At 35.5% G+C, this 21,612-nt stretch overlaps 1 long non-coding RNA gene and 1 pseudogene across 1 annotated transcript; one reads left to right on the top strand and one right to left on the bottom strand.

Moving 5' to 3' along the window:
- Positions 1 to 5,230: 5,230 nt before the first annotated feature.
- On the bottom strand, positions 5,231 to 14,356 carry LOC126973553 (uncharacterized; annotated as a pseudogene).
- A 4,415-nt stretch (positions 14,357 to 18,771) lies between these two features.
- Positions 18,772 to 21,535, top strand: LOC126973645 (uncharacterized). The gene is made up of 2 exons (XR_007731385.1): positions 18,772 to 19,251; positions 20,324 to 21,535. It is a non-coding gene; the product is annotated as an uncharacterized LOC126973645 (long non-coding RNA).
- The last annotated feature ends 77 nt before the right edge of the window (positions 21,536 to 21,612 follow it).

Raw genomic sequence — 21,612 nt, forward strand, 5'->3', positions numbered from 1 at the left:
CTTAAGAGTTTATACTGTACCTACATTTTGTAAAGCTATAAACGACGTTGCAAAAAACTTAGGCACAGACGACCACACATCACGCGTTACAAGTTGTCGAGAGTACCTACCTACCCTATCTCATTGTAACATAAACGATATGAAAAAATTTACTACATTGTTTGTGGTCGGCCGTACCTAATCTATAAATTCCAAAATAAATAATTCACTAATTTATACTTACATTCGAATCATTCTCGTCAAAGTCCGAAATGTTAGATCGCGAGCTGCGAGGAACATCTTGATCTCCAATAAAATTGAATAATTCAAAGTACCACAGTGTTGGTTTATAAATGTCATCAGATGATGCTCCAGACTTCACAGATTCCTCGTATTTTTTTTTCTCTCGTCTAACGTTACTGCGTAACGTATTAATTTTTTTAATCACATCATCTTTTGTAGCAGTTGGCTCCAATTCCTTGAGCTTAGTTATCAATTTCTCGTATGCTGTCCATCGTTTGTCTCTGTCGTGATATTCTTTGCACTTTACGCGCCAAAGACAAGGTTCCGGCTTATAAATTTCAATGAATTCTTCTAATGTGGCATTGCGCTTGCGGCTCGCCATTTTCGCGAGGATGAGCGCGCGCGACCTTCCGCCGTCACAAACAATTAAAAACTGAGAACTGTGGCAGGCAAGCTCGCCGGACGCCACATACGCTCGGTTATGCTCGCGCGCAAACATAACCGAGCGGCATAAAATATCAATTTTGATATTTGTTCGGTTGCATGTACATGCACCGATAACTGTACAGTTTAATCACATACACGCTAGGGCTTGCCTGTCGGTTATGCATGCACGGCTAAAACCATCATGCAAAACCTAGCGTGTATGGCCTACTATGGGGGCGCAAGCTGAATCGACTTCGTTGAAGTAGTGTTATGTGGAATAATAGGATTGGCAACCGGCGGGTCATCATTTATCATAAACGCTACTGGTTTTAAGGAAGTTGAATTTTAAAGACTTTCGGACTACGTTCCAAAACTATATGGACCATCGTACGGTGGCTTAAGTGATCTATGTACTACGTCATCTCTAATAAAAATGTGACTACAATTTTGTAAATCCGAATATACGAATACTTTTTTTGCATTCGTTTTATCGGGCGATATTGAGAGATAGTCTCGCGGATTATACCTACTATACTATAAGGATCATTTACGTCACGGTCTATCGTAGAACCATCGTAGAATTCGCCAGGCAAACGTAAAGTTTTACCGAAGGCCAATTCTGCGGCACTAACAGCACTGTCAGTCCGGACCGCTGCTCTTAACCCTAACATAACCGTGGGTAACTCTTCTTCTAATTCTCTGGGCAACAACTACGACCTATTACTATCAAGTATTCGTGCCATTAGGGCTGACTTCAATGATCTATTAGTACCACCGCACCATTACTTTGCGGGCGGTAAGGCGAAGTACGGCTCTTATGAATACCTAAAAAGGACATTAGCTTTAAAATAAATTTGATTCGAACTGACGTCCTTGATCACTAGTTATGCCAATGGGACAACCATATCTAACTATCCATCCTTCATAAATATACTTAGTAACTATATCCGCAGTAATTTCTTTTACAGGAAATGCTTCGGGCCAGCGTTCAAAGGTGGTCCGAAAGGTGTAAACAGAAACGGCTTGTTTTTGCAAATGATGATTTATTACTGTTTAATTAAATATGGTTACATTGATTATATATTATTGTCTTATATACTACACCTCAGGGGCAATAGAAAAAAAATTACAAGCAACCTTTTTTTATTTAGGTATTAACGAAATTTTATGGTTTACATGGTAAATAATTTAGTTCTATTTTTGTGAACAATATCTTGTTTGCTATTTTTGATATTTTTTTACATGTAGATCTTCTACAACATCAAATGGACCATTATACAAAGAATCTAATTTTGTACCAGTTTCATTTTTAACAATATTTTATCGCCACTCTTATGTGTATGTTACATTATTACAGTTTTTGTCATAACAGAATTTACGTTTTTCTTTGCTTTAAATTAAATTATTTCGGGCGTCTTGAATCGCTACTTGCAACTTATATTTTAAATCTAAAGGATAACTGTCAGGATTATACAAAGTTTCTATATATTGACAAATTCTACTAGGTATTCTACTATGCCTACCGAATACCAACTCAAACGGCGTGTATTTTGTCTCTGAATGCACTGTATTATTAAAACCAAAACACCAAAATGGTAGCCAATGGCTCCATGTTCCCTTTTGACCATCACATTGTATACGTAAAAATGCGCATAAATTTTTGTGACTGTTTTCTAATGCACCTACTGACTCATGATGGTACGCTGTCGACACCAATTTTTCTATTCCTAAAATTTTTACATACCTCTTCAACTACCGATGAGATGAATTCTGTTCCTCGATCAGTTACGATAGTATTTGGCACGTAATAAAATTATCAACTTATGCTTTTGCAATACTTACCGTTTGTTTGTCTCTCAGTCGATATACCTCAACAAACTTAGAAAGCTCGCACTGTAGAGTAAGAAATTAAGAATATAACGATAACGTATAGTGCACCTACCGTGTCCAAATACATTTTGTCAAACGCATGTGAAGCAGTTGTAGTTATCTCCATGGGCGCCTTGACATACCTACAATGCTTCATTTTTTGACATTTCATGCATTTGTTTACTCTCTTACGTCTTTTTCTAAACCTGGCCCAATAAAATACTCTTTTTATATTGTTTGTCATTCTACGCACTCCTGCGTGATCACTTGTAGGTAGCAAATGAAAATCGTGTAAGATGTACTTTTTCTCCTCGTCAGAAGAAATTCGTTTAACACTTCTTAAAATACAAATCCGTGAATTTTTAATTGTCTTTAGCAACTCTTCGATAAATAATTCATTTTCTTTATTTTTTACTATGCATAGTTCATTTATATTTATATTTCTACAAAAATCTCTTTGACACAAATTCGTCTCGCGTAAAATGTGCTCTAAAGTTAAGGTTAATGAAGAGTGCATTTTTATTTTTACTGTATATAAAGCATTCACTTTCGACGTCGATTTCTTTTAACTTAAATAATTTATCTTTGTCATTTTTATTAATAAAACTCATTTCAATAGAATCACTGGGTATATTAGTAACCCCACAAACTTTGGGTTGATTAAGCCTTTTTTATTGGGATTACTAAAAATATCCGTTTGAGACTCGTCTTCAATCATCTTAACCTTGCTCTAGTCATGACATTTACGATTTCCGCGTTCATTTCTTTCAATGTATCCGATGTAATATTAATAATGAAAGGTGTCTGGAATTAAGAGATCAAGTCATTTAAATCTTTTATGTGTAAGGGACTACTATTAGGGAGCTAAATATTGCATATTGTAATATTTATTAGGAATTTTAATTGAATTGCTACTGACTCTAGTTGTGTGTTTAATTGTACTTGACATGGGGTGGTACTTGGTTTTATAAAAATTGCTACTTCACCACTAGCTTTACTACTTAAAGTTCGATTATAAATATAAAATACATCATAACCCTTTAAGGATGCACAATGGCTAGAAGTGAAATAAGTTTCTTGTAAACAAATGCAGACTGGACTTACCTGGTTAATCAATAATTTGATATTTTCTATTCTTTTGTAAAATCCGTTTACATTCCCTTGTAAAAAATTCATAAGAATACAATAAAAAAAAGTATGAGAAAAGAAAAAACAAATATATATATAGAAACAGTTTGTCATTTAGTTAAGAGCTTACAGGGTCATTTGATATTTCATGAAGTTTTCTGAACAGTCGGGAGCATCTATTTTTCAGGCTTTTATTCATTTTAACATACAACTTGTTGCACGTAGCAATAAGATCTTTAATATTATTAGTTTATAAAGAAACCACTTCTGTCACATTTTGTTTTCCTTTTATGTTATCCATTAAACTTATGAACTGGTCCAAGTCTAAGGGAAAACTTTCTCTATCTAAATCTGTTAATTCCTTTTGTATTTCTTTCCAGACCTCTTCTTCGTCTCTAGAATTTTTTTTTTAAATTTTTTCTTAGCTCTTGTTCTATTCTCTATATCTTCTAGTGAAATGTTGGTGGCTGACTCGTCAGTTTCAAAATCATCTATATCAAAATTCGTCCTTCTTCGAGCACTGTTTTTTTCGTTTTATGAAGCTTACTGCTGAAGATTCAGTTGTAGTAGGTGAGTGGATACGTTTTGTACCTTTTGCATTAACTTTCTGTGGTTGTAATACGGTTTCCGGCACAGGAGTTGTTGATGTTTCTTGAGTAATAATTTTGTTTAAGTTATCTTTTCTTTGAAATGTATTATTAATCTCTTCCAATTGAGATTCTTCAAATTGAGAGTTAATTTCTAAGTTAGCAGTAACATTTTATGGGCAATTTTGCGTATCCAGTCACAACGGCTTTATTCCGTTAGGGTGGCGATATGTCGTCCAGGAAGCCATAATGCGTCTCAGTGAACCAAACCTGTGCAGATTTTGCTGCGAAGCCGCTGAAGACCCCATACACATCCTTCTGTAATGCGAAGCCATTGCCAGAATCAGGCTGGGGTGTCTTAAAATACCTTCACTTACAAGAGGACGTGCCCTGCCTGGATCCTCCGAGGATCCTACGCCTTTTAAAAGTAATAGGTCTCGAGGATATAATTTAAATCACGGCACAGTAACACGTTTCACGTACTTAAATAAAATAAAAAAAAGTAATCCAGGAAGGCTTTCGTGCTCCCACACCTGTTCATTGTGCTGATTAAACAGACCATGTGTTATGAACGTTGCCTCAACACTCCATAAAATTTTGTTCCCAAAATTTTCGTCGGCACCGACCCGGTCGCGGTACCATGCACACAAATGATATCGAGGTGTATAGTCAGCCACCGTTAACTCCTGTGTGCGCCGGTATTAGTATGGGTGCTGCCTTTCTCTCTTCAGAGCACGCCATGCGCTCATCTGTGTAACACCTTAGGTAGCTGCAGTATCACGACTGCTCCGACTATGATCGTCGTCAAAAAAATTTCTAATTAGTTACTAAGCTAATGATTGGTGAGCACCTCAATGTCAAAATTTCCATGAATGTGATAGAGGTAATTTACTAATGACCTCTTATCACATTCGTTATTACGATTAAAACGACAGTTGCTGTGTTTATTATTTATTTTTTAATTCTCTCTCACCATTGTCCTTGTTTTGGATGCTGATTTAAGACTTTTCAATCTCTCTCTTATCAGCCATAATTATCCCAAGTCTTGCTAACTTTATCATTATGGTGCTGATTGCCGTTATCATCAACAGCCCGCTGAACGACCCTATAAGAGCATTGTAAAATGATGGGTGTTGGCACATGAACACTTGTATGGATTGCTGCTTATGTTAGATGTATTTCAGATTATCTAAATCACTGAATCAAAGAATATCAAAACCTAGTTGGCTTCAAATAAGAACAAATATAGTGACTACAAAACTGGAAGTTTTGGAAGGAATACTCACTGGTCAGGAGCACACCTCTTTTGCCAATTCATACGTCACTAATACGTAATGTTTTTGTAATTATATATAACTACTAGTAGACTTAGGACTATAACTTGAACGTACACTGTTGTCCAGGCGATTGATCGATCTAAGACCTTAGATTTCTATACTTTTCGTTAGCGTCGATGCGGTTACACACGCGGCCATTAATAATTCTCTTTTTGACAGTTCGCCAGATGGCGCACATCACGGATGTGCATGTCAGGAGGGAAAGTTTGAAATGGATTGAATTTATGGCTTTCAGGACAAGTATAAGGGATTGTTCTGAAGCCGCAACAATGGGTCACTGACAATGTTGGCAATTATATCCATAGTGGTCTCTGCTTTTATTGACTTCATATTTGTCAATTGACCCCTGTATTCATAATCAAAATTTATGTCTATTGTCTGATTTAGCATAGGTATGAATATCCTACAGTATTTGTATAGTGACATTTGTTTAAACACATAAATTTCTAGGTTGCATGACAGGTAGTCTCTGTCCCATGTGCAATTAGACTCATATGGTAGCATCCCTTCCTTGGACAGTTCCTTTGAGTCAAAGATCACCTTAGGGAGTTCAAGGCACCCAGTGCATGCATAACTCATAACCACATCGACAGAGCAGTGAGGCTTTTCAACTATTAGTTCCTTTAGCTCAATATTTCCAAAAGATAATGAAATGTGCCCAGGCACTCGGACATGTTATCCAATCCTCCCCAAAGATGGTCATCTTTTTAACATGTTCATTGTCTAGCAAGTAAGGGCTTCTAGACTGTAGCCTGGACAGTGAGGGCTCATTGATGACATATTTAACGACACAGCTGTCCACACTGTATCCAATGGTGTTAGTGTAAAAGATGACTTTATTACTTTTTGATATTTGCAAATCTCTAATCATGTTCATTAATGGCATGTTATGAGGGCTAACCTCCATGTTAAAAAAGCTCCCCTTGTACTCTACTATAGAACTCTTATGTAAGGCCCGACACTGCGTCAAGCGGGCGACCGCGGGCGGGTTGCGTGGGCACGCGACGGTACCCGTCGCGGGCACCCGTCGCGGAGACCGTCTATCGCAGTATCGCTAGTTCAATTTTAGCGGCGTGTATGTATAGTCATGTCCATGGAGAACTTATTGTATTATTACGTAGCAAAACAACGACGACTAGCAAAAAAGAAACGACAGCCAGTAAGCCCGTTTATTGAATCTAGGTTGCTCTGCGGGGAATTTGTTGCAAAGTTCAGTATATTAAGAGAAAATGAAAATTCATTTTACAATTATTTTAAAGTATCGGTACAGATCTATGACGAATTATTTTCGAAACTGGAACCATATTTGAAGGTGAACAATTTAAGAGTAAAATCTACATCAGACATATCACCAATGGAAAGGCTGGCAATAACATTGCGGTAAGTAAAAAATAATAATTTGTTCTTCATCATCTTTATTTTTGCTAATATAGTCCGGTCAATTTAGACATTCGAAGTTACATAAAGTCCCAACAAGCTGAATTTCTGTGAAGAAGTAGATCACAGAATTATCTATAAAAATGTATCAATACTTTTTTTCTTACGAGCCACCGTTTCTGAGATATAACGATTCTAAAAGTTATAAAAGTTGTTATCGTCATAATATGCACACGTTTCCACGCCACCTATGAGGTAGTGTACTTAGCGCGTTTTTGTTAACGTGGTTTCCCCAGTAGGCCTACTCCACGGGTCAGTTGTGATCCTGTTTAATGTAAAACTATTGCAAAATAACGGAAATTTTCAAAGATTGGGAAAGATAAAAGCGATTTAAATGAAAAAAAGTGTTGAAGTTTATTCGTCTTATTCGTAAGTTTCAAATTCTTGTTCTTCTTCTTGATCTTCTTCTTGTTCTTCTTCTCCTGCTCAGTGTTCAGCAGTTTTTCCGGCGCAGGTGGAAGTAAAGTTTGAACTGGCTCTAATATATTGTTGACCAACTTCCAACCCCAGTCTGTAGGGTCTAGCTGATAACCAAGCCACACTTGAACTTGATAATATACTCGAAGAAGATGTTGGTGAGCAGCAACTGAGGTTGGAGGAAGACAAGCTAATTGAACTTGTTTTTTATTTTTAGTATTTTTAACGAAACATGCATATCGATGTGTATCTAAACAGGTAGTTTTTTTAGGAGCTCCGTACATAGAAAGAAGAAAGCGGATGCCGTTGGTAATAACTTCTTGTTGAGTTGAATCACTTTTTTTTAAAAACTTCGGCACATTGAATTAAATCTTGTTTTTCAAACATTTTGAAACTGCTGTTTTACCCCTCCTGTAAAATGCAGATGTCGTATCACAGCCAGTTATTGCGTGTAAAAATAGTACATGATCTTTACACTTTACAAAAGTAAATAAACTTTTTGATGAATATATATCTGATTGATGCTGAGCTTTTCCTGGTTTTAATAGAAAAATAGTTTTTTCAGTTGGCGTTCGAGCAGTGAGTAATACAAGTAAGTCAACATCTTCACCAACAACAATAGTTGTATTTGTCAAATTGAATTGCTCTATTGCTGTTTCAATAATCAATACATCAGCATCATTATTAGCTTGTTTTACCAATATATTTTCAGCCGTAAACTTTTCTTTCAACATTGAAATGAACCGAGACTTGTTGTGGGTATTAGTAAGAAATTTCTGTTGACTGGTTGGGACTGTCATAAGTTCATCAAATAGTCAGAAGATGAAGATGTTGCTAAAGTTCGACGACGTTGTTCTGCAGCTTTGATATTTCTCTTGCAATCATCATAGCCATCAAATACGACAGTAACTCTGGAACCAAAATGTCTACGTACATATTTAACGTATTTATCTAAGATAACGTTGAATGTTTCTTCGCTATCCCACACAACGCGGTGTAGTAAGAATCCTCCGTCAATGATGTATGTCGCATTAGTGTTGTTAATATCAATATTTACTTTTTCAAAACAATCGTAAATGGTAGATTTCTGTGTTTTACGCATCCCGATGTCATCAAATAACGATAAAGGGTAGGGAGCTAATTCATATTCAAAATATTTTTCAATTTCATCTTGAAATGCTGCAGTAATACTCATGCGTTGGAACAATAATACAGGGTCAATAGGTACTTTTTTTTCATGAACTTTTATGGAACTAGACATAGCTAAGAGAGGAACAACTTTATCAGCGCGTTTTAATTTAATATTATTGAATGTCAGTCCTGTCATTTTTGCCATAGAAGCAAGTCCAACTTCACGAGCTTTATAACAATTAATTTTATCGTCACCAACGACACCACTCGCAATAGAAACAATTTTGTTAACCTCTGGAAAAGGATCATGCGTTGAGAACCACTCTAAAAGTCTTCGTATGTCTCTAGCATCTTTTTTTACTCGTGAATCACTTGCATCAACATGCTGCTCGGTCGTATCCATCCTAACATTAGCGATATCTTCTAATTTGTCACAAACTGTATTCATAGCATGCATACTATAAACCCATTTACTGATGACGCTCTCTTTTGTACTTCTCCCTCGAGCAATACCTCCATCTGTCTTCATAGCTTTCATCATAGACTGCTCGATTACCATGTCCGTTGAAGTTCCACAACTTAATTTGTCAGAACGTCTAACTGTAAAAAATCCTCCTGAAAACTTTTTGTAAACTTCAGGATCAATCAAATTCTGTAATTGTTCCATATCCTGCAAGTAAAGGTGTGCAGATTTAGCATAAGGAAAATGTCCAGACGCGTGAAAATAAGGAAGCATTTCTTTGACGCAGTTTAAATGAGCTTTCCAATCCCCCATACGCTCAGCTCTTAGGAATTCTTTAGCAATGGAAACCATACAAAAATATTGAATCCAAAGTTTTGCAGTTGGTCCTCGGTCCTCATATTCTTTTAGTTTTTGATTAAATTTATCAAGTAAAGCTCCAGATACCTCATCGTCATTTTCAATATCATTGTATGAAAGAGTATTACCTAATATATATTCGATATTTACGCTTAGATCTGCATCCATTATGTCATTCATTTCAACTTCTTTTAATATTATAATTGCCAAACTAAGCTGAAGTAGTGTATGAGCTCGAACAGCTCTTGCGTAAGCATGACCATTCAGCATTTTTTCCAATGATTTTGACGCATAGATCTCTGCTAGTACTTCTTTCATGCCGCTTCCTTGCATAATATGACCAATTGCTCCCATAAAAGACATCAGTAAATGAAATCCTCCAAGTCTGATGATGATTTTTGATAATTCAGAGCCCTGAGGTGCGGCTGATACAATTTCTCGAGCTTTAGCATACAGGGGCTGGTCGAAAGTCACGATGCATACAGTGTGGCCATACCGTTTTGCATTCTCTAATGCACCAAGTAAAGTCGTATAGATAGTATTATAGTTACTGGCTGGTTGGTGAATAAATGGTAAGAATGAAATTTGAGATTTAGAATAATTCGTATGATTATTTGTTAAACGTTCAATAAAACCATTCCAACCGGGTAAAGACTTATTTTTCCATTTTCCATAAAACCATACTACATCAACTTTTTTGAGAAACGATACTGTTTCAGTTCCATAAACAAAATCTTTAACATTTATTTTTCTGTAGCCTACTACACCGTCATTTGTATAAGTCTGTATAGGCACATGAGCTTTTGCCTTGAAATCATTTGCTGAAAGAGTTTCTTTTATTCGTGGCATAGGTTCTTCTAGTAAAACCGTGTTATTGCCGTCTAGCGTATTTACATTAATATCAGCATTATCTGCAACGTATTGAATAAGAGTGCCACTTTCTGGTGGACGGACATGAGGAGGACGATGGAAAACTGCTGCTGCCTCGTACATTATTGTATCATTATAAGATGCACATAAACCAAAAGCCGAAAAGATTTGTATAAGACGTTTAGACCCGAACCTTCGATGAAAAAAAACTGCGAGGCCTAATTGTAATTTAGATTTAAAAGACCTTGGTCGAACAGCAGTCATGATACAATGGCAAATATTTGTGCATATTAATTTTAAATGATCTAAATTTGATCGTTTATTTTTTAAAATCACTCGTTCCACAAGATATGTTAATGATTCTGGGATTTCATTATTTAAATCTTCGAACATGCGACTTGGTGGAGGGTAGTTAGAATTATCAAATACTGCGGTTTGAATATCTTCGCGAATAATAGCTGCAGCTGCGTCTAGGACTCTCAATCGTTCTTCTGTTTTATTTATTTTTTTTTCGTACCAGGCTTGATTCAAAATATCATGATGATTATCCACTAAGCATATGAATGTTGATGCTCCCGATTTCTCAGTGATAATAAGTTTATCACCATACTTTACTTTTAGTCGTAGCTTAATCGTTCTGTTATCTAGAGTCGTAGTTTTGCAAACCTTTTGTAATTCGTTCAAAGTGAACTGACAGTCATCGCTATTTTCAATGTAAGTAAATATTTCCTCCATTGCCAAATTCATTGCTTCGTCTTTAGGACGACCCCTTTTAGCTCCAGTGGAAGGTTTTAAAAAATTAGCATAGCAATCTCGATGATACTTAGCTTCAGCAGCAACTAAATCATATTCAAATTCGACTCGAGCAAGAACAGCTTTTGCTAAAGCATCGTCACGAGCCCGAGCTGTTTCCAGAATTGAATCTTTAAATTGAAGTGTACTTACTTGGCTGATTCGACGCCGAAATCTGAGGATTTTCTTTTTTCACTTTCTTCATTTAATTTCTCGCCACAAAATAAGCATAGTTCTTTGAAACAAAAAGCTGATTCACTGATACGAGATCTAGTACGAGGAGGACTTGCTGTGGATGTACTGGCTTCTTGTTCTTCACGTTGTCTTTTATTAGCTGCAGCAATAGAAGACTTTCGAGTATAATTTTTACGGCAATTTTCATGTATTGTCACAGATTTCTGATTTTTGAGATATTCCGAAAAATCATCAGCTCTTTCGATACTTGCATTAATTAATGTCTTCATACCACGTTCAACAGTAACAACTTCACTTTCAGTTAAAAGTTTAGCACAAATAAAACAATATTCAGACATTTTCAATATAAAACTCAAAACAGCACAATATAGGTTAGAATAAACACGTGTTTTCACTACAGAGTGACGCTCAAGACTAACGGTATTTCATTTATTATAGCAGGTATAAGACCCTAGCCACGCACACAATGAAACAAGAGACAGATGTCTCGAAGTTACACTGGCTTAAAGATTAAGGGACTGGGTTTCTTTTTACCTGATATTCTTGTAATTAAAACTTATGTATATTTTATATTGTAAGTATAAGTTACAATGACCGATAGAAAAATATTTAAACATTTAATATATATATATATTATATAAAATTTAACAACTCTAGATATATATACGTGGCGTACTCATACATATTATGACGATAACAACAATGCAACATATATATATATATATATTATATAAAATTTAACAACTCTAGATATATATACGTGGCGTACTCATACATATTATGACGATAACAACTTTTATAACTTTTAGAATCGTTATATCTCAGAAACGGTGGCTCGTAAGAAAAAAAGTATTGATACATTTTTTATAGATAATTTTATGATCTACAATTTTTGTCCGAGGTACTTTTATGATAAAACTTACCGTTTTGCTGAAAATCGCGAAAAACTCATTTTTTTGACCTTTGACCTTGAATTAAATTTTTTCCTTACAGGGGAATGATGGGGAACTTCCAGACATTGTTTATAATTATGTTTTGAACAACTTCACAAAAATTCAGCTTGTTGGGACTTTATGTAACTTCACTCTCATTTTTTGGTCTAAATTGACCGGACTAATAATAACTAATATTATTTATTTGGTCAAAAATCACTTTTATAAGCAGTTTTTTTACCTACACGTATAATATTTATAATTATTACTAATTAACATTATTTATTTGGTCATAAATCACAGTTTTTTTACTCGTACAATATTTACTATTATTACATAGCATAATTATTTTAATACAATACTAATTATTAACATTTTTTTTAACTTTGCAAGAACTTCAGTTCAAATGTAATCCGATAAACTAATACTTTTCACATTAAAAAGTTTATCGGATTACATTTGAATTGAAATAATTTTCAGAGTTAAACAAAATCACACCTTATATCTAATGTTAACCACCTAGGTAATATATACAATCAAATTTTATATTTCAATGCAATGCTGTCAGTCGACACATCCACCTTAAAGGTATTATTTGTTATTAATAAAACCAATACTTACTAAATCAGTCTTAATAATATTCTTGAAGTCTTTATTCTCATATAATTCTAATTAATATTCTATTGTATCCGTGTTTTGAGTTTCTGTTCCGATATTAAGTGATCTTAAATCAATCGTGCTAGATGTATTTTGCGTTTCTGATAAACCTATATTAATTGATGGTAAATCATCCAGAGTAATAACTGCTTCTTTTTGGATGTCGATTAAAGCTTCTAACACTTTGGTTCGAAATAACAATTTTTTAAATGTATTAAATTTTTGAACTGTTGGGATTAAAGATTTAAAAAAATTCAAGTCTTCGTCATTAGAATCTAAATTGTTTTGTTTAACACATTGCAACAATTCTTTTTCAAAAGCAGTTGGTGACACTTGACGTTTACGTTTTCGTGATGATTCTGGCTCTGTATTATTTGTCCGTTCAAGATTTGAATTACGGGTACTGGTGCTGGGTACTGAGCTGCTATTATAATTTATTGCATTTGTTGATGAGTCTTGATCTTCACACTGATTTTCTATAGATTCATCTGCTTCATTACTTGAGTTTGAATCTAAAAAAGTTAACATTTGAAAAAAAATGTATTTCTTGTTCGTACTAGCGCCTGCACCAGATTTCAGTTTTTTCTTACTTGCTTTCACTTTCATACATACATTTCAGAGATACATATATCTCTTGCAGTTTTCCAACGTGATTGCACTTTTATGACTGAAACAATTAAAAAAATATTACAGGTATGTGACAAGCGGACATACTTTCATGGACCTACACCTGGCGTATTAAGCTGGAATAACCACAATCAGAACAATAGTGAAAGAAGTCTGTCAAATTATAAATGAAAAGTTGAAGGAAGAGTGCATGCCATCGTTTTCACGTACGCGATGGGAAGAGATAGCATATGGTTTTTTGACGCAAGCTAATTTTCCCAACTGTATAGGTTCAATAGACGGGAAACATATACGTATTATAAAACCTGCTCACAGCGGTTCACTTTACTACAATTATAAGCATTATTATTCTATGGTCCTACTTGCAATGTGTAACGCAAATTATGAGTTTACCTACATAAATGTAGGGGTACAGGGTAAAGAATGTGATTCTTCAATTTTTACCCAAAGCCGCTTGTTTCAACAAATAAATGATAACTTACTGGATATACCTCCTGCAAAAGCGTTACCCGTGCTGCACAACAATAAATCAATCGACACTGCAGCAACCGTACCACTACCCTACGTTATTGTAGGAGATGAAGCATTTGGGCTGTCTAGCTATGTCATGCGGCCATATGCTCGAGCTCTCAATTTGGACCATAAGAAAAAATATTTAATTATAGGTTAACAAGAGCGCGACGTTATATTGAATCAACTTTTGGTATCATGGCTAACAAATTTCGAATACTTCATCGTCCTTTAAACCTATGGTTTCTCATATGAGGCACTACTGACGTAGAACGGCATGTGTGACATCTGATCTTTCAATATGTCATTTAGATAATATTTTGGATTGTTTGTGGTAAATTTTAGGTGATTAACAATTTTTTTACAGTGATTGTACCTACAACCATATCCATTGGGCATCGCGCTGTTTACTATTAAGTTGTCTAAAGCGTACCCATCCCCACACTCTGACCCGTACCAGCACTTGCCAGAGCCATAGCAATTCCAACTCATTGAGTTTGTTATATTATACTCAGCCGTATCATACAATTGTGCATATCTCTCAACGTGTTCTACCTTGTTCAACTTAAGGCGGCCCCTAGTCCTACAATAACATTGTACAATATATTTAATTGTGCAATGAGATTGAATTGAATCCAAACGGTCAATTATATTGCACAATAATAAGAATTGTGCAAATTGTGCAATGTTTTCTTGTTCAGTCGGAGAATAGTTTGATCCCGAGCAACATGTCCACACAAGATTTAGCTGCAGCTGCAGCTATAGTGTTATTGCTTGTGGCTAAGCGTAAACGTAAACGTAAACGAACACGTCGTTGGTCGAAAGATTGGTACACGAAAAGGCCAAAATACACTCACGAAAATCTCTTAAAAGACTTGATGTTAACTGAGGAAAAATACTTCAAAAATTTTGTGCGACTGGACTTGGAACAGTTTCAAGTGCTACTAGAATTAGTCACACCATTAATTGAGAAAAAAAATACAAACATGAGGGAAGCAATACCACCTTTTCAACGGCTTTCAATAACATTACGGTATCTAGCTACTGGGAATACTCTAGAAGATTTGCAGTTTCATAGTGCTATTTCTCCACAAAGTCTTTCATATTAATAATTATGGAAATCTGCGAAGCCATAATACATGTTTTGAAGAAATGAATCAAGGTAAATAAAGACATCTTTTCATTTATTTATTTATTAATTTTTTAATAAACATTTATTTATTTAGCTTTCTATATTGCGACATGTCTTTAGCATAATTTTCCTGTTGAGAATTGTCCATGTTCTGCTGTATATCCTGTTGGGAGTAGTACATGTTCTGTTGGTAATGTGGCAGCTCCTCAGGTGGAAGTTCAGAATAGCGAGGTGATGGCGTGCTGTTGTAATTTGTTGGAGTTGGCGTGGATCTGGCATATGTCTGAGATGGATTTATTGGTACTGTTGAAGTATTTGTCTGCTCGTAATGTGGCAGCTCTTCAGGTGAAAGTTCAGAATTTTGCTGTGTAGAATAGTTTATAAAATAGCGAGGCGATGGCGTGCTGTTGTAATTTGTTGGAGTTGGCGCCTCCGACATATACCAGATCCACTGGTATATGTCGGAGATGGAGTTATTGTTACTGTCGGACTATTTATTTTAACCGAATTGCGATGTAAAAGACATAATTGTCCCTCCATGAAAATGGCAGCAATAGCACTTTTAGCAAAGATTTGTTGTGTTGGTACCATTTTCTTTAAATCTGCAGCACAAGACAAAGCCCAATTTTCATATTCGTCTGGCTTCTGTCTAAGACGGTTAACTGCAAGTTGCATGAGTTCATCATTAGATTTCCTCTTTAATTTTTTATCTTTTGTCTTCGGAACTGCATAGGATGTAGTTGGTACTTGATCAGCTTCAGTGGTTGAACTATTTTCCAGAAAAAGATAAACAATTTGTTATTTTGTTTTCAGCTACCACAAACTGCCGAGGAATGGAAAAAAGTTGCCAAGCATTTTGAGAAACAGTGGAATGCTCCTCATGTTATCGGTGCTATAGATGGGAAACATGTGGAAATAAAGAAACCTCCTGGTTCTGGATCATACTACTATAACTACAAAAAAACATTCAGTATTGTGTTGATGGCGGTTGTAAATGCTAACTACGAGTTCATTATGGTTGACGTAGGGACTAATGGACGTGTATCAGATGGAGGTGTGCTGCAGAATACAACATTTGGACAGCAATTAAAAAATAAAACTTTAAATATCCCACCACCTGCATTGTTGCCTGGAAGTTCCCGAAAGCTCCCATACTTTTTTGTTGGGGATGATGCCTTTCCAATGTCTCAAAATTTACTGAAACCGTATAGCCAAACTGGATTAACAAAAGAGAAAAGTATATATAACTACCGGATATCGCGTGCTAGAAGGATGGTTGAAAGTGTTTTCGGTATACTAGCTACTCGTTTTGGAGTATTTCAAAGAGCATTTCCTTTTGATCCTACAAAAATTAGGAAAATTGTGTTGGCTTGTTGTTATCTACACAATTTCTAGAGGAAATCCCGTTCCTACTTATCTTCACTACTTAGTTTCGTGAAGATAACGAGTCAGGAATAATACACTCATCATCAAAGGAAGTATTTCAGTTGACAGAATTGGAAAAAATCAATAAAAAAAATTCACTGAACATCGTAAAACAAGCACGGGACGAATACAATGAATTTTATAATAACGAAGGTGCAGTTACCTGGCAAGAGAAAATGGTTTCGTAAAACATACCTACAACTTTATGTATTCATTTAAATAAAATAAATAAATATTTACCTGTGTATAATTATTGTCCAAATTAGAATGTTCACTCTCTCCTCCCGGACTACGTATAGTAGACTGAATATCCATACTAGACTGTGAATCCGATGCGGTTTCATGATCTTGTAAAAAAGACATTTCATTAAAATACCATAAAGTAGGTTGGTATATGTTGTCTGTACCAGATCCGGATTTCATCGACTGAAGGTGTTTCTTGAGTTCCTTCCGGTAGTTGGTTCTCAAAGATTTAAATTTCTTCTTCACGTCATCTTTGCTTGCCTCAGGAAACATCTCTTTATATTTGGACAACAATGTTTCGTAATCAGCTTTTTTTATTACGGTCATGATATTCTTTGCTCTTGACATTCCACAAAGACGACAATTCTCTGTACAATTGGATACATTCAACGATAAACTCTCTTTCCTTAACTTTCGTATTATCTTTTTCCGTCATTTTTGGGAAGCGTGCGCGCGTGTGTCCTCCTTGCCGACGAATCACAGACTAAAAATATTGCGCAATACTGACCCTACACGACGCAATGGAAAAATATGGTACAATAAAAATTAAACTCGCTCAAACTTTTGTTCAATCATTGCGTAATCCTCAATATTAAGCCTAATCGGTCAATTATATTGCACAATTCGAAATATTGTGCAATATAATTGATCATCTAGGGCTGAATTTATAGTTAGTCTCTCATTGTACAGGTCGTTGAAACATGCACTCTGCCCATCAGATAATAACAGCGAATAAGTGGAGAGGTCATAACATTTTTCATTGTAACATATTCTTCCATTACTTTTCAGATACGGCATCTGATCACATGAATACACCGGGTTTGAGCTCATTGCTGCCAGTATTGCAGTTCCACGTACTATCTTACTAGACAGGCCGTATTTGGGTCGGTTGTAATTTGTTTCAGTCTCAAGCATTTCAACACGGTTCTTCACCTGCTTTAGCATCCTGTCGACTTCACTGCCATCACGTGATCTATTATAAACTATCTCTGCATAGATCTGCTCATCATCCTCACTATGTCCAGACTACACCAAGCGCCTTTTGATAATTTCATTAATGATGAGAGCATTTTTATATTTCACATTTTTAAACTTATTCTCGAGTGATTGGCCAGTTATTTTGTTATACCTCCTTATCATTTTAGCCCTCCTATTGGCCGATCTCATTATGAAGAACATTATTATTTCAGTGATAATATGAAAGACCTGTTTTCTGAATACTGTCAACAATAGTATCAGTAAATACATGAATAGCAGTGCTGAAGTGATTAGGCCAGTGACAATGAGCTCTGCATTGTTCCTACATTTTGTAATATACTGGTTGTACACGCAGAATACACTGCATTCCGCACACCGGAACAATGATATTAGCGATCCCTTATATATCTGATCACACTTCCATTCAATTAACCCAAACCTAGGGACTTCCGACACTAATGTGTGGTCCCTATCTGCTTCGACCAAGTAAAATGTAGTATCATCATATGTGATAGTGCAATTATCATACCCTGTTGCAATTACAATACCATTGTTGATAGACACCCCCTTATTTATTGCCTCTGTCGCCGCAATCATTGCCATAGTTATCATATAAAACTGCATTTTTAATTTCATATATTAAATTGTCCCTGCTTGCTGCTGTTATCATAATGAATTTTTAATAAAAAAAAATTAAAACATGATCTTTAAAAAGTATATAATAAAACATCATTGCAGATTGTATCATTTTCAAAATGTTTGATGAAATCATTCTAACTGTTCTTATTAAACTTAAAGTATAGATACATTATGCAGTACTCGCTACACACTGCGGTAAATTCATTCTGTACTCTTGCAGTATTTTAGTTATACATTCTGCAATTCCTTTCTAAAAACATCAGCTGGAATCCCTGAGGTGGACGACCATATGAATCGAAGTATTGTCCAATACCCTGCTCATCAATGTGTATTGCAACCCAGTGAGAGCCTGGCTTATTATCACTATCTATATTGGTGACAATTAATAGGGCGTTAGAGCGTGTCCACACGGCGCGTTGCGTTGCGTTGCGTCGTCGCAACGCAAATATTTTGACGCATAGCCGGCCACACGGGCGCTGCAGCGTTACTATGACGCAGTCAACGTTCCGTCGGCGCAGCGGCGACGCACAGTTGCGGCAAGTATTTTGAAAAAAATTCGCAGTCAGTCTATAGCAAATCATGGATCGGAAAAGACGTCTAGCATTGCTCCTATTACTACGTCACCGCCGAAATCGACGCAAGATCACAAGACGGTACTGGATCAGTCCTTTCATTTCATTAAGAAATCGTGATGGACAGTTTTTTTTTTAGAATATCGGGAGTTGCTATTAGACGAAAAGAAGTTTTATAATTTTTTTAGAATGAGTGTATCCAGCTTCGAATGTTTATTGAAGTCCTTAGAACCACACATACGAAAAAACTATACTAATATGAGGAATCCAGTGGAACCAGTAGAAATGCTGGGAATCACTTTAAGGTAACTATATAAATATATTTAAGTAATAAAAATATAACAGTTTTTTTGGTTTGTTTAATTAGTAATCAACTCACAAATAATCAGCAATTGTCATAATTTTAAATTTAGACATTATTTAAGAGAGATATCATCCAGTAATTACAAATTAGAAAAATCGTATTCAGTTTCTTCACTTGCTTGAGATGTTTCTGGAGATGTAATTGAATTATTAAAATCAGAAATGTATGTACTTTGAAAATTTGCTGTTTGATACCCATATGGTGGTTGGTGAGACGTTGATGGGCCACTCACATATGATGATGTTTGTCCATACCGCATTTCATCTATAATTTGTATAACTTTACTTTGGAAACGGAGAGTTTCTCGGTCGGAAAATTCTTGAATAGATGGCAATATAGCTCTGAAAAAGGACATATGGCGATTTTCCGGCTCCTTGAGAAGTTTTAGTCCTTCTCTTTCAAACTCATCCATTTGCATTGCCCTTTTGCGCGCGACTGGAACATAGCGCGGAGTGTTGTCTGTGGTAATGTCATCATTTGTAGACGTAGATTCATTGTTGATTTCTCTAGGCGAGTCTAAGCTAGATTCGGTGGCATTTTGTTCCACTTTTCTCAAAAAAAGGAGTTGATTGTATAAATGATACTTCTTCAGTTTCGTAGCGCCCGAGCCCGATTTTGATGCTTCTTTTAATTTTTTTGAATATCTGAAGTAATTATCTTTTACACTTCTCCATTTTTATATTAAATCATTACCTGCAAAACCAATAGTAAACATGATTTAATAATTTATACATAGTGAATTTCTCGATAAAATTTAATGACATATTCAGATATCGTTAACAAACACTATGTGACCGACTCTGGAATCGTGAAAATATAACAGCTGTTACATACAAAAAGCAATACCTACTGAATCAAAATGTATGCAACAGCTGCTATTTTTTTCGCGATTCTAGAATTAATTGGTTACATAGAGAAAGTTATTTGCTATCGATGTCTGAATATGTCAGTATTTTTTTTCGGGTATCTATCTATCTCATAAATGCATATTATAATAATTATTTTCTTTTCAGATACCTAGGAAGTGGAAATTCAATAACTGATTTACATTTCAAATTCAAACGGGGAAAATCTACTATTGCATATATAATACAAAGAGTTTGTCGTGCTATATGGACCAATCTTCTTCGAGACAACATCCCTGAACTGACAACTGAAAGTTTCCAAACAATAGCGAGGGGTTTTGATGTAAAGGCAAATTTTCCTCAATGTGTTGGTGCCATCGACGGCAAACATATCCGCGTGTGTAATCCTGCAAATAGTGGCTCACTTTTTTTTTAATTATAAAGCCTTTTTTTCGATTGTGTTGCTAGCTATTGTGGATTCAAATTACAAATTCGTATTTGTCGACATCGGTGCATACGGAAAAGAATGCGATTCAACCATATTACAAAATTCTAAACTGTACGAGCTAATGATTAACAACAACTCACCACTACCTCAACCCCAGCCACTCTCTGGTAGCAATATACCAACCCCGTATGTATTTGTGGGTGACGAAGCTTTTGGACTGAGCAAACATATTATGCGTCCATATGGCGGTCAAAATCTCGACTTACAACAAAAGGTTTTCAATTACCGTCTAAGCAGAGCCAGAAGATATGTCGAATGCGCTTTTGGGATTATGGCTAACAAATGGCGCATTTTTCAGAGACCGATAGACGTGTCCTATGACTTCGCTACTGACATTATAAAAGCATGTTGTGTATTACACAATTTTGTCGCTGATCGAGATGGTTTTAGACAAAGAGATAAATTTGCTATAAGTGTTGATGAATTTCTCCCAATACAACCCGTACATGAAGAACAGACAGCACCGAATGTCATAAGACAGCAATATGCGACCTATTTTATGACTAGAGGAACTCTGCCTTGGCAGCTAAATAAGGTATAATTGTATTATGAGGGTTTTCAAGATTTTCTTGCACCGCCAATTCCGCGATCAGTAAAAAAATAATATTTTATACCTACTCAGCGTAGTCTAGGTTAGTTTTGAGCTAAGTAATAAAATAGTACTCACGCTAATCTAAATTCCCTAAGTTTTAAAATTTTAGAGTGTCGAGATATTAATTTTGTACTGATCGCGGAATTGGCGGTGCAAGAAAATCTTGAAAGCCCTCTTAAATAAAAAAAAAAAAAAATATCTGTACTGTGAACTCACCAACTTTATTTTTTCGTTCAGCTGTGAAATTCTCGTAATCAGGAAATAAAACTTTTGATATGTCTTCCCAGGCTTTTGTTTTTAAATTTTTATTTTTAAAATCTACGTTAGACTTGTCCCATATAATTTCCCTTTCCTGTA

The sequence above is a fragment of the Leptidea sinapis genome, chromosome 29 (genome assembly GCF_905404315.1).
Source record: "Leptidea sinapis chromosome 29, ilLepSina1.1, whole genome shotgun sequence".
Classification (NCBI taxonomy): Eukaryota; Metazoa; Arthropoda; class Insecta; order Lepidoptera; family Pieridae; genus Leptidea; species Leptidea sinapis.